General features: G+C 34.0%; 1 protein-coding gene across 4 annotated transcripts in view; it reads left to right on the plus strand.

Annotated features, from left to right (window-relative positions):
• The window catches only part of SYT1 (synaptotagmin 1), a 731,190-nt gene that overhangs the window by 304,463 nt on the left and 401,111 nt on the right, over positions 1–25,616 (plus strand). Inside the window, exon 1 of one of the 4 annotated variants that reach the window (XM_074226492.1) lies at positions 8,831–25,065. The exons of the other annotated variants lie outside the window; for them this stretch is intronic. The gene's annotated coding sequence lies outside the window, so the exon portion shown is untranslated. Of the gene's footprint in view, positions 1–8,830; positions 25,066–25,616 lie in introns of those variants that run through there. 4 annotated transcript variants of the gene reach the window in all.

A 25,616-nucleotide genomic window follows, 5' to 3' on the forward strand; every position in this document is an offset into this window, starting at 1 on the left:
AGCTTCATAAATGACATGTTCTAGTTCTTAAAGAATGGAGATTTGGAGGAGCAAAGAGAAGCATCTTCCTAGGTAGGGATATTAGGATCAAGACTAAAGAGGCAGTTTGATTCAAAGAAATATAAGTTGATTTGGAGTCATCGAAGCAATAGTTCATAGATTTTGAGCTAAGGGGGATCTTAGTTGCAATCACATCTCATCCCCCCCCTTGCAGATGGTAAAACATGTAGAAATTAGTTAAGTAACTTGCCCTTGGTTCAGTGCCCTATCCATTTATTCCACACTGTCTGTCTGCATCTAAGGACCTGAGTTTAATTCTTGGCTCTACCTCTTACTGTGTGTCTTGGGAAAGACACTTCAACTCTCTAAGCCTCCATCTCCTCAATTGTATAAATGAGATTGAACTAGATGGTTTCTAAATCTATGCCTCAGTGATTCCAGATGAATAGACATGACGTATTCTTCACATCTTGTGCAGTCTGTGTTGCCTATTTGGAGGTTAAATATCACCATCACTGAGAAGTTTGGGAGACATTGTCAGTATATTTTACCTCTTCACCTTTGAACTGATCCTAAGGGAAAGGAGTCTCCTTCAGTTATCTTGGACGTTATTAAGAACAAAATGTCTCTGATCCAATTTATACAAAAGCACATTTATGCCAAGTATTCTGAATTTAAAATATTATTCCAGGGACGGTGTTGTTTTATTTACCTTTAAAACATAACACTAGAATTCCAGAGCACATTCTCAATGAAAGAATTTCAGGGAAACTTGAAAAAATAAGTCATTTTCCAAACTAAAAATTCAACTGTATTATAGGTGATAGTTTTTAAAGTCTAGGCTCAGGGTATTAGAAAGTAACACTGTTTGCTTCCTCCAGGTCCTTGCCTACATTAAAATCTTGGCCTTTGTTGGAAATCTACCACTTGCTGGTGGAGGCATCTGTCAAGATCTGTTGATGTATTGAGTTTCTCTGTCAATTTAGGCAGCTTCTGAGACAGATATAATTTAATAAGAACAAGATCCTAAAATTGTTGCCTTCACACATGCGATTTCCTAACATGTGAGCAGCACACTAAGTAGAATGGCCAAAAAGAAACTTAAAGTGGGCCGATATATGAGTATTGATTTTTTTTTTGTCCTCTGGGACTTTAACATAGCTTTGCAAAGGACAAATGGAGAAATGATTCCAGAAAGCACAGCCAGTGATGATTTCCTCTACTATGAAAGAAAGAAAAGGAGAAGGAAAAACAAAAACATCTGTTTTCCATGATGAGCTGTATTCTAAATAGCTCTGGTCTAGGATACTGTTGACAAATTTCCATGTACCTATCATTTAAAGAAAATCAAGCTACGTGGATTGTACTCCTAGTACCTGACCTTTCTTGTCTGGCTTATCATCACTTTTGTTTCTGATAACAAGAAAATTTCAAGTTATTATTATTAAAATAAAGCTATCCAACTGAACAATCATTTACATTTTTATTTTTATCTTTTTTAATGTATGGAATAAAGTGAGCATTTCCAAAACTTAATGTAAGAAAAAGGTGATTGCACATGAAAGCTCAAATCTATTAGGTATAAATTCTGTTCCTTTTAAATATATCTATTATGTAAATTTACTTTTCTCCCCTTTTTTAAATCCCCCTCCCTGCCCTAGAGATGGCTACTATTAGATGTGGATATATTTGTGTGTGTGTGTGTATGTGTGTGTACATTTGTATGTATACATATTGTTTATATATACATTTATGTATATCTATATATGTGTGTCTATGTGTTATATAATATATATGTAAAATTATCCTCTGAATACTCCTATTTAGTTCTTTCTCTGGATGCAGATGTATCTTTCTTCAGATGTCCTTTAGAGTTCAATTGTTTTTTTTAATGCATGATTCATAAATATTTTATATTTTTCTATATTTTATTTCTATGTTATATATTCATATATAACAGCAAAATAAAAATATTTAACATTTATATAGTACCCATTACAGGTTTAGCACTTTAGAACATTATAAAATTATAAATAAATGTTATAAAATATAGAGGATAAGCAATAATATTGCTTATTCATGCAAAAATATTCTTATTTTAATAAACAAATTCAGTTGCTCCTCCCCTTCAAAAAATTTAAGCTGGTGCACACTGCCCTCCCTTTCTCATGATCATTACATATTCATTGCAACCATTCTTATAGCAAGGTAACTTGAAGTAGAGATGCATTGTTAATGTTCCTCTTTGCAGAGGAATAAAAATTAATAATTGAAAGCAATACAACTGGAAGGCAGCTGTTTGATGGAAGACCATATCTCTGTGTTTTATTTCAAAGTAAGTAAAAGCCAGGAATACTTATTTTTCTTAGTGATGTTAGAGGAAAATAATTTATATATATATATATATATATATATATATATTTGTGTACTAGATGCTCTAATGTTGTATGCCCATGTCTAAATGGGCAGTGATGTGCTGATGAAGAGATCTCCATTTGTATTCAGTGTATTTTTTGTTGAAGAAATGTGTTCACACATTCCTGGTTTGTGCCAATGACTTTTCTTAATGAATTCAGTTGAATGTGCAGTGTTTCTTTAAAAATTCCCAAAAGCACAAGACTATATTATTTTTGTAGCTGAAGCTCATGTATTAGTTTTGTGTGCAAAGATCAAATGGCTGACACACACATACACACACACACACACACACACATACAACACTAGTAAATAGTAGTATGATGCAGTGAGTGAATAAAGAGTTGACCTTGGAATCAGGATGACCTAGATGCAGTCCCTGCCTTTAACACACATATTAGTCAATGCTTCCTTGAACTTTAATCTCAAACTTTTTTTTCATTAAGGTGTCACAGTAGTTAGGGTCTGGAGTAAAGAAGTTTTAAGTTCATATGTGGACTCAAACAATTAATAGCTGTGTGACCTTGGACAAGTCACTTGATTTTTCAGTGAGAAAAATGAGAAAAATAATAGCAAATTAGAAAAATAATAATTCCCAAGGTGGTTGGAATTAATAAGTTAATGTTTATAAAGTGCTAAACACATAATGGGCATGATATAAATGCTAAATATTTTTATTTCATTGTTATATATGAATATATATTATAGAAAGAAAATATATAGAATAGAAATATATGAGAGATATATGCATATGGTGTGTCACATATAGAAGACATGTATATATATATGTATATAAATGTGAACTAGATACCTACTGTGGTTATATATAATATATATGAACACATATTTGGTGATGTATATTTATTCATATAATATATAATATGTGTATATCATATGCATACACAAAGAGAAAGAAGGAATCACAGATAGAAAGGGGTTGATAGAGTTAGAGACAGAGTGCAACGTTGGATAAACAAACTTCTTACCAGACTATGACCCCTTTAGACTTTAGTAAGTGATAGTATGAGGTACCGTGTTTAATTAATTGATTTAATTAATTTTCTTACAAAAAATTTGAAAATAACAAGCATCACATTAAAGGTTTCCAGGGGAAAATCTGGCTATTAAAACATGTGTAATGGATCATTTATGTATTATAATAATAATAATTAGTAAGCTCATAATAATGTTCATTTTTATTTAGACATTCATATTTACTTTCATTTGAATTTTACAAGATTAATTGAACTTCAGTTTGAAAAAAATGTCCTTAGATAAAATGAACATTAGGTAGAAAGCCAAGACTTTTCTTATAAGAATTGATTCATACTTTATTCCATTAACCCTTATTTTCCCATTTTGCAAATGACTAATAGGCCTTTAAGAATTACTCTGATGCTTCTCTCATATAGAACAGTTGAAGTGAATTAGAATAAAAAGAGTTTTATGGACATATAATAAACCTGCCCCATTTTTTTTTTAAATAAAAAGAGCTTTCACCAGCCCTTGAAGACTTCAAAGCAAAATTTTCTAAAGTATTCAAAGACCATGTATTGGAATAGGGGTGCCAAATTCAATAGAAATGGGGCCACTAAACCATACATAGCTATCCCTGTGAGTCCCATACTGATTTAGAAAACTACATATTAACATTATCTATGTTCTAATGCATTTTTAGTTATTTTGTTAGGTATTTCCCAATTACATTAATATAGCTCCAGCAGTAGTAACTAAATGGAAGTATTTCCCATGCTTAATGCTTCTGCTCCAGAATATTTCACAATCAAAGTCTGGGAACAGAATTAGAACAAATAATATTAATAGGAAAGACTATATACATATTAAAATATCAAAAAATATTTTGAGACAATTTTGCCTCTGAAACTTAATGACTATGTGAACATTTTAATGAAGCAACTAAGACTACAAGTTGTAGATGTTACCAGTCTTCATTGATAGAAATCTCATGTCTAGATATAAAGGAATATTCCACAATCAAAATCCATATAGTGGCCATTCGTTTTCTTTTGAGAAATAAGACTTACATATGAGAAACCAATTTTTATATATCCTTTTCATTTATCCCACGAAGAAAGAAATTTGAGCCAGTGATGTTGAAAATGAATATGCAATTTTCACTGCAATGAACAATTTCATCATTTCTCTTGTTCCCTTTGCTCTCCAATTTTATTACAGATATAGAAAAAGAAAGGCAAGCTGATGAATTTTAGTAAAGGTAACCAGAATTGTTGTTTTGGTTTAGTGCTAAAATTTGAACCAACCAAATTGTACCAGACATGCAAAGATAAGGTATTTCAGGATAATTTTTCAACTTGACATGATTTCATAAGATCAAGGATATGGAGCTGGTAGGGACATGGGAAACTATGTAGTTCAACCCTCATGTTACATATCAGGAAACATCATAATTTTTAGCTCTAATTCACATATTTCATAGAAATCCAGATACTCACCCAGATCATTGGATTCTACAACCAAAGCTCTTTCCATTTTACTACCATGATATTTTAAAGTATTATTTGACATTAATAATAAAAAGAAGAAAATCTTTGATATTGCTCATTTTCATTATTTGGACTTCTAAATCCATTTTGTTACTCTGGGGCCCTATACTACTGATTACTACTGATTTTGTCACTATGATTCATAACTAACCCCAACCAACCCATCATTCTGCATACTTCCTCATTTCCAGTCTGGCTCCCAATATACATTTCTAGCAGCTCATGTTCCCAAATGGTGAAAATTCTCTATAACTAGTCCAGACTCAGACTTAACATTTCTTTTGGCTATCATCATATTTTGGAAATTGGCAAATGTTCAAAATCAGACTTGATTAATTATTTTATTTGACTATGTTTAAGAATTGGGCAGTTAGCTGGTAAAATGAATAGAGTACTAGGCCTGGAATCAGGAAGGTTCATTTTCTTTTTAATTCACATCTGGATTCAGATACTCCAAGCTGTGTGACCCTGACTAGGTCATTTAATCCTATTGGCTTCAGTTTCCTTTTCTGTAAATGAGTTAGAGAAGGAAATGGCACGCCATATCTTTGCCCAAAAAACTCCAAAAGTGGGGTCACTAAGAGTTGGATATGATTAAAAATGACTGAACAAAAGAGTCTTTTTAAGAAGGTAATAGAAAAACATTTAAATAATGTGAATAAAAGTTAAAAATTGTAGATCAGCATGAATTTTCCTGAGTGAAACTTCAAGATTTGCCCTTTCCTTGTGATAGAAGTTGACCCCTGTCCTGTTTCTTCAGCTCCTGCTAGCTGAGTTTCCTCTAGCTTGCTGCTTAAGCAGCTGTTGCTGAGTTTGGATCAGTCTAGACAGCTTGCCCATTGGCAAGCTTCTAACCCTGTAGCTATAGCTTCAGACAGACCCATAGCATGACGATGGCTCACATATCAGTTTGCATCAACTTTTAAGTTGATTTTAACTTTAAAGTTCAAAATAAAGGGAATTTATGCACTGTGATATAAGATATTCTAAAATGGACTTCGTATTTAACTATAAATAATTACTGTTCAGTAGACTATTGTTCCAGAAAAAAATAATGAAGAAACACCATGGTATAGTGAAAAGAATAAATTACTCTACTTCCCTGGGACTCAGTTTCCTCAGCTGTAAAAAATGATTAGATATCCTCTAAGACTCCTTCTAGGGGTCGGCTAGGTGGCACAGTGGATAAAGCACCGGCCCTGGAGTCAGTAGTACCTGGGTTCAAATCCAGTCTCAGACACTTAATAATGACCTAGCTGTGTGGCCTTGGGCAAGCCACTTAACCCCATTTGCCTTGCAAAAAAAACCTAAAAAAAATTTTTAAAAAAGACTCCTTCTAGGACTAATTCTGTGATCTGATTTTTAAAGCCTTTTTTACAAATGTACCTTTTTTTAAAGAAATTTTTTAATTTTTCATGTATTCCTTTATAATGTTTTAAAAAGACATTTAGGTTTACCTGTAACTCTTATACCACTGCTGAAGAAATCCACATTCTAAGTTATTATATCAAGTCAATACTTGCCCAGTTTATTTGTTAGTCATTTTAAAAATAAAATTTTATTGATATTTCTTGTTTTACACAAAGTACCCTCTGCTTCTCCCCTCCTACATCCCAAAATGTAAATGATCATTTATTTTAACAACCTAGAAAAAACAGAATTATAGGTCTGAAAGAGATTTTTAGAGAATACTTACCTATTCCAATCTCTTCATTTTACAGTCAAGAATACTGAGTCTCTGCCACCTCAAAGTTTAGTGACACACCCAGGATCACACAGCTAGTTAATATTCCAGTGGAATTCACGTTCATTCATTCATTCATTCATTCTTTTTTCTTTCTTTCCTTTTTTCCTTCCTTCTTTCTTTCTTTCTTTCTTTCTTTCCTTCCTTCCTTCCTTCCTTCCTTCCTTCCTTCCTTCCTTCCTTCCTTCCTTCCTTCCTTTCTTTCTTGCAAGGCAATAGGGTTGAGTGACTTTCCTAAGATCACATAGCTAGGTAAATATTAAGTGTCTGAGGCTGAATTTGAACTCAGGTTCTCCTGACTCCAGGGTCAGTGTTCTATCCACTGTACCACCTAGCTGTCCCATGGAATTCACTTTCTACTGAATGTTAGGTATTTTTGTAAGTGGGATGCTGGCTCACTAGCAGGCTAATTCTTTTTTTTTTTAAGACATGAAATATCAGGGGGTGGCTAGGTGGCACAGTGGATAAAGCACCGGCCCTGGAGTCAGGAGTACCTGGGTTCAAATCTGGGCTCATACACTTAGTAATTACCTAGCTGTGTGGCCTTGGGCAAGCCACTTAACCCCATTTGCCTTGCAAAACCCTAAAAAAAAAAGACATGAAATATCAGAACTGTAGAACAAACCAGAGTTTGAAACAGCATGGTAGCATTTAGGGATTTTTTTTTAATTTCCCATTGTTGATAACAACAATAATAATAACAAACATGTGCCCTCAAGGGGTTTCTATTCTATTGGGGGAAAACACTTATAATTGTTTCATTCCCTAGGACCCCCAACTCTATTTGGTAGCTATTTTAAACTTGTATTCAGATCATTTGAAACAGCAAACACAGAATAATTGAAGTGATAAATCGTATCCTAGCCTTCCTTCTTATTACTACCCAACAAGCTGAATTTTAGCAGAATTCCTAAACTCAACATGATTATTTGGTATATTCCTGGAATTATATTATAGGGTATCCTCATAGAAGATAATATCATAAATTCAGAATCAGAAAAATATTCAAAACTCATTAAGTATAGACTCCTTATTTTATAGATGTAGAAGTGGAGACCTGGAGAACTCATGTCTTGCATAAGCACCTGTGAATTATTTGTAGTCCTTTCTCCATTTACCAAATTCCAATGAAATTATTGGTTCAAATATTCTTGTATATAATATCTTGACTTCAATTTCATAATAGTTTCAGTTGCTCTTACAATGAATCCCCCAAAAGCCTAGATTTATTTTTTAAACAATGTGATCCCTTTTTTTCAATATAGTCAAAAGAATTGGTTTACAATGCAACCAGCTAAAACACTAGAGAACAGGTGTGACTTCAAAGTATGCAGACAATGTCTTAGTAATATTCCATGGTAAATTTCCTTTTTATTTGTGAAATGAAAACCCAAGATTCATTATTTGGCTATAAATTATTTCAAAACGATCCTATTGAAAGTAAAGATTTAGTCATTCAATCTACATGAAGCCACAGAAGAAATAATTTAATTCCTTTCCTCTCACCTCCATCCTTTCTCCAAACTAAATTGACTTGGTCTTTGGTTACCTTACTGACCCAGTTGGAATTCATAGCTTTTGTTTGTCTTTTCCTTTTAATGTCTGTATTGCAGTTTTCTGATTTGTTTACAAGACTTTTATAGTTCTTCTGATGTACTCCTATTTCTAAAGCTAGCTCTGAATAACTTCATGGAGTCATAAGATATTCCTATCTTGAAGAGTTTCCCAGAAAATATATTCTAATGATATGAAAGGACTTTTCTTGCTACATAATAGCTGGAGGCAATAACTTTCTTATCTCTCAAAAAGATAATAGTGTTGTGGTTGCATTTAAAAGTTGTATTTGAGAAGTTATTATTACAAAGGCTGAAGGGAAAAACCCTTGACATTTTCCCCATTTGTAATCAAAAATTAAAATTCTTTTTCATCAAAGAGAATATCTATAATATCAGGACTACTTTCATATTTCTAAAATAATAAGGGTAACTGATTGTCAGATATAATCCAGTCTATTAATGGACTGTCTTCCTAAAATTTCAATTTTCACTTTAATTATTTATTTTTCATAGAAACACAGTTTAATGTGTAAATCACTTAAGAGAAGATGCTAAACTTTTTAAAGTAAAAATAAATTTTTGCTATTTTATTTTTAAATTGAGATTAACTAAGATAGCATAGAGAATTCAACCAGATTCAATATATCAGTTTTTCAACAATTCATAATTTTACATAAATGAATAAAGAACTTGTAAAGTGGGACATTTCAGATTTTTTTATTCTATTAAGTCTTTCAAATTCTGGAAACTATGATGTGATTCCAGTACAGTATGCATTACAATTTCAGAGAAAGATCACTAGCAACAAAGGATGCTAACAATTCATAGAATATCAAGGTCTGTTTTGAATAAGAATACAATTGGAATCCTAGAAGAATAGCACATGATGAAACCAAATTTAAATTCATTTTTATATCATGTCACAATTTCTTATTCTACTACCATTTTCAACATGATCTATTTTACCCCAGGAAAGATAGCATCAACAGATCCAATCTACAGAGTTTTAAATTTCCTTGGAAATAGAGAAAAAAAAAATCAATGTTGTTTTTTTCCATCATTGAAGAAAGGTAAAGAGTTTAAAAAATGAATTATCTAGATGATTCATGTCATATACTTCAATTTGGAAGTGACTTCAAAGGACTAAGCCCAAGAAGGTTAAGGAACTTGCCCAAAGTCATTCAGGCAAAAAGTATGAGAGTTGGGCATTAAATCCAGGTTCCCTACCTCCAGAGAGCCCATGTCTTGTTTTGATGTATTGTTTTTCCCCCAGCTTCTATTTGAATTTGGGTATTTAAACAGGATTTTGGATTGTGGACAGTAATATTCTGATTAAAGAAAATTTACATTTTTTCCCCATCACTTTTTTAAAGGCTAGATAATATCAAAACAGATAATCCAGCCCTGTCATAAAGCAATGACCATTTCCCTCTGAAAATTTAACTGTTAAGTCTCTGGAACCTCCCTTGATTCCACAAAATTTCCCTTTAGCCATGATGGTTTGAGTTTGACCTCTTTCATTCTGTTTATTTTTTTAGTCTGGTTTTGATATGTCATCGTTAATACTAATTTTCTTCACAATACATTGAAATATATTGGGACTTTCAGACAACTTTCTAGGTGCATTTCTTTTTAAAAAGGTTTTATACATGCACCAATGTAATAGGAATAAAGAGGTCCTCTCTTGTACAGATGTAGAATAGCATAGGACAGGGATTCTTAACCAATAATTTAGTTAGCTAGCTAACAAGAAGGATGGATGGATGGATGGATGGATGGATGGATGGATGGCTAAATAGATGATATATAAATAGATTAATAGCTATTTTAAAATAGATTATTTTATAATCCTATGTGTTTTATTCATTTATAAATATTTTCTTAAAAGAGGTCCATGGATTTTATACAATGCCAAAGAAGTTTAGAACATAAATAAGAGGTTTTAAACTCCTGCTCCAAGAGAAAGAGAAATCTCGGCTCTGCCACTTACTGGCCATGAGATTTCTGATCTTATACAATTTATCTCATTTCTCTTAGTTTCACAAAGAAAATTGCCATTCTGACAGGAAAAGGCTATTATAAGGATTAAATGAGATCACTGAGATTCCCATCTGAATAGATGTTATTCATGTATTCATTCCTCTAAGGAGTGACATAATATGGTAGATAGAGAGATGGCCTAAAGTCAGGAAGACCTGAGTTCAAATTCAATTTCAGGCACTAGCTGTGTGACCATGGATAGATAATCCTATTTGTCTTGGTTTTCTCATCTATAAAGTAAACTTGAGAAGAAAATGGCAAATCATTCTAGCATTTTGGCTGAGAATATTTCAAATGGGGTTATGAAGGAAACATGATTGAAATGATTGAATGAAAATATTATTTATCAAGGACTAATAAATTTCTACTAGGTGAAATGAAATAGCAGTGTCTTCCAAGACCTTACAACCTATCAGGGAAGATAAGTGGTATGTATGTAAATACATATGCAAAATTAAAACAAGTTAGCCTTTAGAGAAAATAGGGGGAAATAAGGAAAGGTGTCACTTAGATTAACCACCAAAGTTTAATTTTAGGACGTTGAAGATTGATTTAATAAGCATTGAGTAAACATTTACTATGTACAAGTAGTCATGCTAGGCAGTAGGGAGGCAAAGGCAAATAGTTCTGCCCTTCAGGAATGTATATTCAACTGATTTCTTCTCCAAATTCAACACACCTTACTTTTCACCACTTTTATTTACTCTTTAGCAAAAGATAGTCCCCACCTGACCACTGATGCACAAATTTGCTTGGTCCTTTGAAATATTTTTTAAATTTTGGTCCTTCTAACTAAGGATTGACCTGCAATTTTTATTGATATTTTCCAGATGAAAAAATGTTCTTTATCATTGAAGATCTGTAGAGTTGCCTAGACATTTGAGAGTTAAGTGACTTTCCCAGGGTCACATACACAGTATTTGTTAGAAGCAGGACTTAAACCCCAATATTACTGATGAAAAGTTGATTCTTTATCCACTTTGACACATTTACGTGAGATTCTCCCAGTCTATTGTCTTATGTTTGAGAGCTGCTTTCCAGTGTTCATAGTTAGTTTTTCATTATGGTCCAAATGACTTGGGCTTTCTCTGGAAGATAGTCCCCAAAACAGAACCCAGTCTTGGTGTAGCAAGGTTTCTATACCATATAATGAAACTGTGGTATCTATAGCAACAGCTGTTCTTTATATTTCTCTACTATTAAAGTTTTTTGATGAGGCATAATGGAAGTTTAACTTGGCAGTAAAATATAGTAAAACATTTTTCAAACAGGTTATCTTTAGCATCTTTGCTAAATTTCGATTGAATTACTTCCTACAATACCCCTTTATTGCTCCCTAGATTTGGTTATCCTAAGAAATTTGCCATATTTTCCTTGGGCACTTTTTGTACCATTTTTTTTTTGTTTTTACAAGGCAATTAGATAAATGACTTGCCTAAGGTCACAAAGCTAGATAATTATTAAGTACCTGAGTTCAGATTCGAACACAGATACTCCTGACTCCAGGGCTGGTGCTCTATCCACTGTGCAACCTAACTGCCCCCCCACACTTTTTGGACCATATTACAAGAGAAGGGCTCCAGACAAACAAGTTATACTTTATGAACTGATGTTTGCTTTTATGAACAAGAAATTAAAGGGAGAACCTAGTGTACATGATGAATTGCCAGAGAAGTGGAACAATTTATTTTAATTAAGAGGGTACATGTTGACTCCTGATACTTATTCTGTGCTAATACCAGAAAGTTCAAAAAAAAAAAAAAAACAAACCCAAGCATCTTTTGTTTTATCTTATGCCCTTTACTTGGCCGCATATGCATCTGTCTATGTATCAATGTGTATTGATTCGAATTACTAAATTTCAAGGCAAGGTTAATGAAATTAAGAATATGATTATTTTTTTCTATCCATGTTCATTGACCCTTAGGAATCTATCTATGGGTACCTTGATGATCTACAGAGTCCAGATTAATTATCCCAGTACTAAAGGATTCAGTCTTCTTGTACTATACAATCAATTGCATGTTTCAGAGAATTTGAACTTAAGGTTACAAAATGGCATTTTTGGGTGGAAAATGAGGGCTTAATATTAACCAAATAAAGTCATTAGAAAATCAGATCTCACAATTAACCGAACACAGCTGGAACATTTCAGGATGGATTCCTGATCTTCCAAATGCTTTTTCAACACGAGGTTTTGTTTCAGTAAATTTACTGTGTACTACAGCAACCAAAAAATTTTGAAAATTGGAATGTATATATGAATCCATTCATATATCCCATATAAAAATAGTAATGACAATATTCCAAATTTCAAACATGACCTTCCCTCCATATTTATTTAGCATATATAAAGGTGGTGTGATAGCTTCCAAATATTGCATGATCAGATGAATCAAAATTTGAATTTTAGAATTTAGTAGCAGGTAATTCCTCCCACTTTTATCAATTTTCTTTTTTTTTGAACCCTTCTGCTTTACAAAGATTGGAGAATGAGCTACCATGTTAAAGAGATGACCTTCACCTGTGATACCTGTGCATTCAAAATGAAAACTCATAAGAGATCTGTAACACTTGTGCCCCATTATCACAGAACTGCAGAACAAGAAGGAACCTTCAAGGTCAATTAGTCCAACTTTTATCCAAAAATGAATCTCCTCTATTCATTCCCAATAAGTAGTGACATAGCTTTTTGGTAGAACCTGTTGAAGATGAACCTAAATCTACTGAGGCAGACAGACTTTTCCATAACTCTGGTTAGGAAATTCATTTATCAAATGGAAAATTACTTCTTTATACAACTGCTCTTGGTTCTACCATGTACAAATCTTTCAAACTGTCTGAAGACCATTCTCTTGTCTTGTCAATTGCTATTTCCATTTTTCCATTTTTATTTGAAATGGGAAATTCAAGTTTTGTTGGAAAATATAAAACCTGTATCACTTTACTAATAATGATTATATCTGAGGAGTTTGGTAAAAAATGAGAGCTTTTAGTTTATTCTCCTAAAAGAAAAAAGATGGGTTTAGGGTTATTGTTGTTTTAAGAGAGTCACCACTGATGAGCTCCGAGACTACAGCTATTAGGGCAAGAGATTGAGACTCAATATAGCTAAATTAGATTTGTTATTTCTTCAGTTTGAAGTCCCTTTGGTAGTTGGATGAAGCTCCCACCACAGATGAAAAAAATGAAGCAAAAAGTACACACCAATTTTTCATAGTTATTACAGGTGACATCTAAGCTGCTCAAATGCAGACAGAGAAAGGACATCTAAATTAGACAAATAAAAGAGCTTCTTTATCTCATTCAGAAAAAAACTGAAATGCATAGAGGAATGAACATGAACAAAGTAGCTTTGGAATAAGCCATTTCGTTTTGTCCCCCAAGATATCATTTTCTGACAAAACATTCTTAGAAAAGTTAGATACTGTTTTGATGTTTAGTCTAAACAAGTTAAAGATATTTACTGAAGCTTTAATACTAGATGGCAAAAATATTTTATACAATAGATGTATATATATTGTAATGTGAATAGTAGTTTTCTTTCTACATCAAAGAAAATCATATATTTATATAGCATTTTGAGATTAGCGAAGCACTTTAAAAATATCATTTCATTTTATCATCACAAACAACCTCTTTGAAGTATTATTAATCCCATTTAACATAAACAAACAGAAATGAAGTGATTTGCTTATCACACAACTAGTTTGCATCTATTACCACATTTGAACTCAGATGTTCTTGACTATTTGGTCCAGTACTTTGTCCACTTTGCCATCTAGTTACCTAGGCTGCCCTAGTTTCTCTGGGTGATAATGCAGGTATTATTATTATAACCATTTTATTTTTTAATTAATTAATTTATTTTGAATTTTACAATTTTTCCCCTAATCTCACTTCCCTTTCCCCACCACCCACAGAAGGCAGTCTGTTAGTCTTGTTCCATGGTAAACATTGATCTAACTATTATAATCATTTTAAAGAAGAGGATGGTAAAAGGGAGAGAAATGAAATAAATGCCCAGCACCTCATAGTATCAGAATAAAGAAGTAAACTGCAGTCTTGTAATTCCAAACCCAACACTCATTATGCTACATCATTCTCTTCTCAACACACACACACACACATACCACTTTAAAATATTCTTAGAATGAAAGCCTGTACTTAACCTGATTTTAAAATATCTTTGAAATGAAAGCTTATACTTACATGTCTACTTTTTGTGCTTTGACAAAATAAAACTTCTGGGAACCTAATCCTGACCCCACTCGAGAGAAGAACAAAGTCAAAACTAGTATTCTTGGAGTTCTTTCAGTGTATTTTGCAAGTACTACACTCCCTTACCTCTTTATATGCAAATATGTAGGCATAAAGCCCATGAAAAAGCCTCAGTCCTTATATTTCTGTATTACTTCTTGGAGAGAAATCATTGTTGGCATCTTCCAGAGAACTTTATCTCCATTCTGGAACTTTAATTTTGGATCAGATCTATGGGAACTACCTTTGAGAAAATTATCTGTCAGTGGAGCTCAACCACTGTTTTGCAGCTTGAAGAGTTGTATGTGGAAATGAAAGGTTAAGCTACGTGTCCAAAATTATGAGACCATTATGAGTTAGAGGTAACCTCAACTGTCATTCTAAAAAAAAAGCACTTAATGGATCATTACAAATGAAGCAGCTAGGTAACTCCAGTGCTGGGTCTGTATCCAGGAAGACCTGAGTTTAAATTTGATCTCTGCAGACCTTCTATTTGCCTCATTAGAGGAATATCCTCTGAAAAGTGGAATAAAAATCATATCTACTTTGCAGAGTTGCTTTGGGGTCAACCAAAATATTTATTTTATATTTTATTTTTATTTTCTTTATTTTCAGTTTCATGTAAACAAAAAAAATGTAGTATCCATTTTTAAAAATTTAGAATTAAAAATTCCCTCACTTGCTGTCTTCCCTCCTCTCCCCTTTGAGAAGGAAAGCAATTTGATATAGGTTATACATGTGCAGTCATGCAAAACATTTTCATATCATTTATTTTGCAAAAGAAAATGCAGATAAAAAATACAAGAGTAATAAAGTTTTTAAAAATATTTTCAATTTGCATTCAGCCTCCTCCAGTATTTCTCTGAAGGTGGATAGCATTTTTTATCATGAGTTCTTTGGAATTGTTTTGGATTATTGCATTGCTGAGAAGCCAAGTCATTCATAGTTGATTATCATACAACATTTCTATTACTATATACAGTGTTCTCCAGATTCTATCAAATGAGATATTTACTTTAAAAACAAACAAACCAGCACATAATAGGCTAACTGGCTTAATAAGCACAAGGTAATTACCTGCTATCATTATCATCATCATCATTGTCATCTTCATCATCATCATCATCATCCTTACATTTATATAATCCTTTATAGTTTACAAACAACTTCCCTTACAACTACCTTGTGATTTAGATAGTGTCAGTATTAATGTCCCCATTTTAAGAAGACCTAGAAAATCTAAGGTTTGACATTTCCAAGGTCATTGGTAGTACTGGGTCAAGCAAAGATCTGTGCTTTGCAAAAACAGTATTTGGGGGATTTTCTTTTATTATATCGTGCCATTTCAGCAACCTGTGAAAGGAATAATGGAATAATAAAGGAATAATAACTCCAGGTATAACACAGGTTTATCAGAGATGTTCCTATAATGTTTGCATTACTATTATAAAGACACACACACACACTCAAGCCAACAAACTAACCAAAAGTGGAATGTTGAATACTAGAGTCAGTTCAGTTCAACACATATTTATTCTATGGCTACTAAGTGTGGAGCCCTATAATAGGTATTAGAGTACAAAGACAAAATAAAAGTCATTCCCCTCAAAGAGCTTACCTTCCTCTGGGGAGATATAATCTGTACATAGATAACTAAATGCATATATTTGGGAGATATGATTTGTAACTAATAATTAAATAAAATGAATTTTAGATGAATTTTGAAAGAGATGGAGAGAGAGGAAGAGAAAAAGAGAGACAGATGGAGGAAAGAAGAAAGATGGAGAGAGATGGAGAAAGAAGAAAAAGAAAGAGGAGAGAGAAAGAAGAGAGGAAAGGGGGTGAGAGAAAGAGATAGAGAGAGGAGAGAGACAGAGAGAGACAGAGAGAGAGACAGAGAGAGAGACAGAGATTTTTTGTGGCACCTATTACAGCCATGACTGGAAACTTATGGTCCTAAGAGAGAGGTAAAAGGAAAAGAACACATTTCTGGCATAGGATACAAACAGAAAGATATAGGTAAGAGATGGAATACTGTATATAGCAAATAGTCAACAGATTAATTTGACTGAAATGGAGAGAAACATAAAACACCACTGAAAAAAGTAGGTAGGTTCCACATTGGATAGACCTTAAATGTAATGCTGAAGGTTTTATATTTTATTCTGAGATAATAGGGAACAAATAAAAACTTTTGAGTGGGAGAGTCACAGAATCAGGTCTGCATTTTGGGAATATCAACTTGTCAGCTATGTGGAGAATGAATTTGAGATGGAAGAGAAGGGAAGCTGAGAGACCAGTTGCATAGATATTGTGGTAAACCACATGTGAAGTGCTGAGGACCATGGGTATGCAGAGATGGAAATGAGTAAAGAAGCCCAGAAAACTAGTCTGATTTGGGGGTAGGGTGGAATGAGAAAGGTGACAAGTGATAGACTAGAGGGAAGAGTCCAGGATCACAATAATTGTAAATCGAGATGAGGAGGAGGTGGATAATGGCAGGAAAAGATTGGTTTGAAGGAAAATGAGTTCCATTTTGGGTGGATTTCCAGGAGGATTTGTCTAGCAAGTAGTTAATAATACAATACTAGATTTTAGGAGAGAGATCTTGTCTGCAAATAGAAGATAATTGAACTCATGGGAGCTGTTGGAGGCCATCAAATGAGAAAGTATAGTGATAAACCCAGGAAAGAGCCTTGGGGGATGCTTGGTGGGCAGAAACATGGCATTGACCCAGCAAAGGAGATTGAGAGAGAACAATCAGACAGGTCAAAAAACCAAGAGTTTGGTTTTATGGACACCTAGGGAGAAGGAAGTCAAAAGACTGGAGAGAGCATAAGAAGAGAGGGATGCTTTAGTTGTTCCCATGTTAACAAACATAAAATTTGGCCAACAAGACCCCTGTAGTATGATCTTCTCTAACCGCTTGTAGAAGTTTTCATGAAGCATTTTGCTATGGCAAGCTTGTTTCCATATGAGGAGACAGTAACTGAGGTTTCCAAACACTGTTTTCTTCTTTGTTTACCTTCATGTAGACACATTCTTAATCTCAGATGTGGATTATATTTGTACAGTGTACATAGATAGGACTTAGAAGTTTCTAATACTTCAAATGCCAGCATTGCTTGTATTAACTCAGACTCACCACCAATTGGTGAACAGTAAAAGAGGATGAAAAATGAAGATTTGGCTTGACAATATTGGAAAATAAAATTAGAAAAGAAAGGAATGTTATTGTACACAATGATTTTCCATTGCTTTAAAGGGGGGAAGGTGCCCTAGAGTGTACAGATCATTTATCATGCTGCTCAGAATTTTACTGTTTTATTTTTTTAATTTAAGTCTAGAAATCATCCAATTATTCTGTTATGCCTTGTAAACACAGTAAACGATCTCCAATTACTGTAAATTCATAGTAGCAGTAAAATGCTTGTGTAGCCCAACATTTTCCCCATGGTCATCTTTGAATTTATCCAAAAATCATAAAATTCATAGCTCTGGAAAAAATCTCAACTTCTCATCTATTCTATATATCTTACCTCTGGGCAAATCTGAATTCAGACGGTTTCCAAGAGATAATCACCCACCCTTTCAAATCAACCAAAGTTTCACAAACCGTCCTGTTGTCCATGGTCTCCCACCATGTTTTTTTTTTCTTCTCTAATGCCTAATTACATTTTATTCATCATATTTTAGCAGGTTATGCATTCAGTACTCAATCTTCTGAACTTGCCTAGAGAAGTAAAAATTTTGGATTGTGATCTTGTTCCAACAATTATCTTTTTTTTATTTTTGCAAGGCAATGGGGTTAAGTAACTTGACCAAGGTCAAACAGCTAGGCAATTATTAAGAGTCTGAGGCCAGATTTGAACTCAGGTCCTCCTGATTCCAGGGCCAGTGCTTTATTCACTGTACCACCTAGGTGCCCCCCAACAATTATTATTTAAACCTGGAAAAATACTTTCTATATCTTGGCTCCCCATATCCACGGCTATACAGATAAAGATATAAATATAGATACAGATAAAGAATTTTTACTGCCATTTATCTACTTTGAGTTGTAATATTAGCAAATCTTTAAGAATTTTTAGAGGCCCTCCACTGAATAAACACACAGAACATTTTTTGCTCCCACAGAAACTATAAAAGAGTTATAGTTGCACTCTTTCCCCCCAACTCTAGTATAACAGAATATTAGGAGTTAATAAAATCCTTTACTGTAAATCATTTTTGTAGTACCTCTGAGAAATCCCTGCTATCCTATAGTCAGCTTTAATCCACAATGTTGTTTCTCTTTTATCACCTAGAATTTTATGAACCCATCAAGGTGACTCTTCTTTTCCCTTCTGGGCTATATCAGAGGTCACTGGCTTTGCTATGGAAGACAGCAAACCCAAAAGAATTTATTGAGTTTATCAATCTGTTCCAAACAGACATTGTACCAAAGTGCAAGCTTTGACTCTATATGCCCACATATTCATTAACCTCCAGTGGCTCCCTATTACCTCCAAAACTAATTATTAAATTCTATTTGATTTCTGTTTAGCCCCCTCTTACCTTCTTATAATTTGCCCCCCATTACATACTCTTATCTAGTGAAGCCAACCTCCTTGCTCTTCCTGGTAAATGGCATGCTATCTCCTAACCTTAGTCATCTGCCCTTACTGTCACCAGGTCTGGAACGCTTCCACCTCATGTCAAACTCCTAATTTCTCTGCCTTCCCTCAAGTCTCACCCTTTGTAAGAAGTATTTCCCCATCTTCCTTAATATGAATGTCTTCGTTCCAGCCTGTTATCTCCCCCATTAGATCTGAATGCCTTAAGAATAGGGACTGTTTCAGGGCTTTGGGAAAGGAGAGAGAGTTTTTTGTATCCTCAGCACCTGGTACATAAAACATAATTAATAAATTATAGATGACTTCTTTTCCTTAGCGGCCTAAGACATTATGTAGAGCATTGTGTAACCATAAGGTGTTATGCTAAACAAACATTTATTAAGAGTCATTTATGGAACAAGGGACTTTGCAAGATGCTGAAGATACAGAGATGCTCTGTTATACAAATAAATAAATGTGTGAAGTAGAAGCAAAGTATGTGATATCTATCTGAAAGGGAAAAGGACATGAATGATTAAGGGAATCAGGGAAGGCTATTTGAAGAAGATGGCATTTGAATTTATCTTCAAAGGATGAGTGAGAATTTAAGCAATAAAGGGAAGGAAGAACATTTTAGTTTGAGTACAATGGGAAAATAGGTCCAGAGCCCCCCCCCACCACCAAAGGCACAGGAGGGTCAGAGTATAGTCTAATCTAATTGCTTTGTAAAGCATTTAGAGGGGAATCATATGAGACAAGGCTGGAATAGGCAAGAAAGCATCCTTTCCCAGATGCATTGGATGACAGGCAAAGGAGTTTGACCTTTATCTGGTAGGTAGTAGGGAGCCACTATTAATTTTAAAATAGAAGACTGACATGGTCATATCTTCATTTAGGAAATATGATTAGTTTGGTTATATTATGAAGAATGGATTCAATAGGAAATGTTATATTACAGATTCCATATTATATATATATATCCTCACATTAGTACTCATATTTTTAACTCGGGGCTTTAGATGGGACCTGACAGTCCAGTATGGGGGAAATGTCTTAGTCAATATATCTCCAATAATAATGAAGTGAATAACCTGATAGAACTGGGAGATATAAATTGAGAAGTAGCAAGAAGTTAATTTGAATGAGTAGAATGTATACCAATTGTAGAGATTTTAGACATATTTATATATTGTATCCCTTTTAGAATATAAATAAGTAAAAGGAAGGCATTTTAAGTTTTAATATTTTTAATTCTCAGCTCTTAGCTGAGTGCTAAGTGCTTAGTGTGTGACTCATCAAAAGAAATTAATAAATATTTGTTGATTGACAAAATTTAACTTTGTCATTTACTTGTACCTTTGCCATTTCTAACTTAAATTTTAATTTTTGTTAACTGTTTTGCAATTTTTCTCAATACAAAGATAAGATTCCAGAGAAGAGTTGAGTTGTTCTTTCTTCTCTCAAACACTTGATGTGTCACATCCCCCCAAATACTAGCACTCTCCCCCCTTTAATATTTCCCTTGATCCCAACTGAGCTTTTAAAAAAAATTATTTATTTAAGGCATTGGGGTGGGGATGACTTGCCCAAGGTCACACAGCTAGTTAATATGTGTCTGATCAGGATTTGAACTAAGGTCCTCCTGGCTACAGGGCCGGTGCTCTATCTACTGTGTCACCTAGCTGCCCCACCAACAGAGTTTTTAATATACATTTAAGCTTAACTTCATTTTAATCTTTAGATCTCCCAACATCATTTAATAGGATTTTGACATTACTTTGTTTTTTTCCCTCAATTATTTGCCCTTGTTGCTATCATCTCTAATGTAAAAAACAAACAAACAAACAAACAAAAACAAAAACAAACAAAACAAATTCCCCAATGAGTTGTCTCTGCTTCTATATGACTCTTTATATGCCCAGGACTGTGCTGACTAATGGATATACAAAGACAAAAGTAGAATCTGTCCCTTCTCTCTTGGAACTTATATTCTAAAAGGGGAATTAAATTCATCTAAATGCATGATGTTTTATCTCAGAATGTAAATACTAAGAGTTAGGGAGTTTTTCTCTTTTCTCTTTGTATCCCAAGTGCTAAATACAGGTTCATTTGCATATTAATTATTGAATAGGAACTGTACTTATGGACAGAATGAATAAAAAAAAAGGATATTCAAAACACCTCCAAGATAATCTTGAACAGGAAGGTCTTAGCAAATGAGGGAATCAGGAAAAGTATCATATAGTTGATGACCACTCAAGGAAACTACAGATGCTAAAAGGTGGAGGTAAATAAGAGGGGGACATTCCAGTCATGAATTATAAAATTAGTATTTCATTCCTCAAAGTACCTCCTCTACTTGGACAAACTTCTCCAATAGAGTTTTAGAATCACAGAAGCCCAATATTCTAACCGACCCCTCAAGGCATCTAAGCTTCCACTGACTAAATATCCCAGTTCTTCAGCTATGGCTTAGTTTCAAATCTCTTCACCATCGTCTACACTATTCTATTTCATTTTCAGGCCGCCCTTGAGGCATAAATCTGTTAATGTCCTTCCCAAAATTCATGACATAGTTTTCCAGGCAGAATATGGTACATAATCATTTGCTTTGTTCTTTATGCTGTAGCATACTAGCTAGGATGGACTTTGTTTTCAGAGAAAGGAGAGGATAGGGAGCATGAGATTAGTTAAAAAAAAGAAATTTTGGAAAAGAAAGAGTCTGAACTAAGCATTGAAAAATATAGAGATTTGGGATTAGGAAAGGGCATGCTAATTGCAGAGTAACAGCATGAAATAAATGAAAAGGAATATAACTAGACTAGAGGATGGTGGAATTAATGACAATTTGTTTCTTGTGGGAGCTTTGAAAAGCAAAAGTTGCATCAGTAATATGGGGCCAGATTGCAGAGGTCTTTAAATGCCAGAAGGGAATTGGATGTGATCAGATAAACAGCAGGGAGCCATCATAGGTTCTAGAGCAGAGAAGTCACATGTTAAATAACATGTTTTAAGAAGATTAATCTGGTGATGTAATGGCAGCTGAGATAGACCCTAGGGAGGTCTTAGAGGCCTTGGCAATTAAACTTTCCCTATATAATAATTTAGTCAATTAATACATTTTCTCTCGAATCATGGATTTCTACAAGAAAAATTAAATTTTTAACATCCTTCAATACCTTAATATGTATTACAAAATAAATATTTTTCTCCTGCTTCTGCATATTTATTTTATTCTAATTCAATAATTCTCCTTCAAGTCCACAGTGTGCTGTGGTAAATTCACCCACTGCTGTTCTGCACATTCCCTCGGCCAATTTATTTCAATTTTAGTCGAAGCAGCCAGCTCCATAGCAAATGACTGCTGACTGCAGTTCCACACCATCTCTCTTCAGGAGTAAACTTGTATCAAGCACAAAGCTTCCAAATGTGGGTATAGATGTGATCAATTGACTGTCAGCTGCAGAAGTGCTTGGCTTGGGAGATGTCAACTTCTGAAGCATGGAGATGCAAGGTGGCAATGAGCACTCATCTGTCATAGAGCTCCCTGCTTCTAAAAAAGTTCCCCGGCACGTCTGGTGTATTGAAAGCATTTGGAAATAAGTTCTTAGAACTGCATTTTTAGTTTTTGGATAGCCACATATTGCCTTAGCCTTTCTGACCCTCAGTTTTCTCATCTGTAAAATGAGGAAAGTAATAGAACATTCTGACAAAAGGTGTTAGGAAAAAATGAGATCATTTGTGGAAAGCTCTTTGCAAACTCTTAAGTGCTATATAAATGTCAGCTAGTAGCTGTAGTAGTAGTAGTAGTAGTAGTAGTAGTAGTAGTAATAGGAGTTGTAGTAGGAGTCATGCTACCCATGTTTTTCATAGTCATCATCTTCACGGTAGTAGGAGGGCAGCTAGTGAATAGAGCTTTGGGTTGGAATCAGTAAGACTCATCTTCATAAATTCATACCCAGTCTTAGTTGGCTTACTAGTTGTGTGAAACTGAGCAAGTGACTTAACTATGTTTGACTCAGTTTCATTATCTATAAAATGAGCTGGAGAAGGAAATGGGAAATCATTATAATATCTCTACCAAGAAAACCTCAAAAGGTGTTGCAGAGAGTCAGACAACTGAAAAATTAGACAATATAAAGTTTCAGTAGTGCTTGTAGTTGGTGGTGGTGGTAGTGATGGTATGGTAATGGTAGTAGAGGTATAGAAAGTAGTACAGGAATAGAAGTAGTAATGGTAGTAATAGTATTGGTAGTGGTAGTGCTGGTAGTCTTAGCAGTAATGGTGGTAGTTGTAGTCATAGTAGTAGTAGTAGTACTAGATGAAAAATTGTACAATCCTCAGATTAATGGCTAAGAATTCAGAATTTTCAAAGGAATAGATTTTACAATTCCAAGGGTCACAATTTGTCTCAAATGGTCACCCTTTACCTGAAATAACTGTTTCAGATGAATAAATGTATTATGCCATGACAAATTGAACAGAAAATCCAAAGAACTACCACAGATTGACCCCTTTTATCTTTCATCCCTCTGCTTTTGGATGACGTGCCTCTATAAATATGCTGATTTTTATCCAATAATTTAATTTTTATAGAAATGACCTACTATACTACTTAACAAGACCCTTTAATCCCAAACTCCATTCCTGGTTACCCCATTACCTTGCATTTGTGAGCACTACATTAAATTGCATGGCTTTCCCCACCCCCACTTAACATGAATACTTATGAATTATTGGTTGGACGTATTGGAGTGTCCACTAAAACTGTCATTATAACCCAGAAACAGCAGATTATGGAAATGCATATTCAGCACACAATTTGGGATAGGTTTTTCAAAATGTACTTTGCATATGAATACAAGGTTAAACACCTTTCAAGTGAAATATTAAGCAGAGCCCTACTTCGTGAAATAAGAATAGACAGGAAGCTACATTCCTTTGAGGTATAATTTTCACATGTCAGAATGTGTAAAAAACCTCAAGTATGGGCTTCTAGTTTTCATCTTTTAAAATTACTAACCAAGTTTAGGAAGGCCACATTACATAGTGGGTAGAGAGATGGGTCTTCAAATCCATATTGGGGATCAAATTGTATTTCTGATACATAAAAGCTAGAGAGTTCTAGAAAAATGTTTAATAACCAGCTCTTTGGAAAAAAATACACATAGTGCATATTTTTAAATTTACTCTACATTATCGGTATTTTTTCATTGCTTTTTTAAACTTAGACAATCAACAAAACAACCAACTAGTTCATGATTTGTAGAATTTGTTTATTTCTGAGTTATAGAGATACTCACTGAAAATTTAGCCATTAAGTTTAAGTGCCAGTATGAACTATTTCAAACATGCTTCTGCTATACGTCATATGGGTCTAGGCAGGTCATTGCCCCCAACTGTTGCATATCAGTGTGCTTTGGTGGAGAGATTTGTTGTTAAACCAGAATAGACAAAAATGTGATAACATGGACAAAAATCATAACCTTAAACTTTAATGCCAACTTCATTTTTCCCCCATAAAGTATTGCCTGAAATATACTTCCATCTGCAGCTCAGCCATAGAGAGTTCTATTCCTTCCTTTGATGGTCAGATCAAGTCTCATATATGAAGCCTTTCCTGACCTCCTTAGCTATTAATGTCCTCTTTTTTTCTCAAATTCCTTTTATTTACCATCTATAAATTTCCAACCCACTCCCCAAGTCCAGGAATGTACTCTCTCAAGCCCACAGGCAGCATTTTGTTTAATCCTTTTTATAACCAGTTTGTCGCCTAAGAGCTTGCAAAATCGTTGTCGAATTCAACTTTTATGTTTTATTATAGATTTGTTGTTCTGTCCTTTCAGGCATGACCAACTCATTGTGACCCCATTTTGGTGCCATTTCCTTCTCAGCTCATTTTACAAATGAGGGAAACTGAGGTAATTCAGGTAAGGTGACTTATCCAGGGTCACACAGCTAGTAGGTATGTGAGTGCATTTGAAGTCAAGAAGAGTCTTTCTGACTCCAGACTCAGAGCTCTATCCACTGAACTATTTAGTTGCCTCTGCTTTATAAGTAGACATAACTTTATATGAACCTAATCAATGAAAATTTGGAATTATGGGAAAGGTAAACTCACTAAATGCATCTTCACTTTACAAAAATACTTAACAAAGATTTTTATGTAGTCCCTCCCCTTGGTGAACCTAAAATATTGTAACATTTAATGAAATTTTAATGACATCTCTTTTGTATAAGGTCAAGTCCATCTATTTTCTTTCATTCAACTACAGGATTATAGATTTAACCCTAGAAGGGAATTCAAAGGGCATTGGTCATTGTGCAGAAAAGAAAAATGAGGACTAGAAGGCTTATGTGACTTGCCCAGTATTAACACAGCACATAGCAGAACTGAGATTTAACCTGGATCTCCATACTCTAAATACAGTGATTTTTCTATGACATTAAACTGTTCTGTTGTCATTGTAGTCATCATCAT

This window comes from Macrotis lagotis, chromosome 2 (genome assembly GCF_037893015.1).
Source record: "Macrotis lagotis isolate mMagLag1 chromosome 2, bilby.v1.9.chrom.fasta, whole genome shotgun sequence".
Taxonomy (NCBI): Eukaryota; Metazoa; Chordata; class Mammalia; order Peramelemorphia; family Peramelidae; genus Macrotis; species Macrotis lagotis.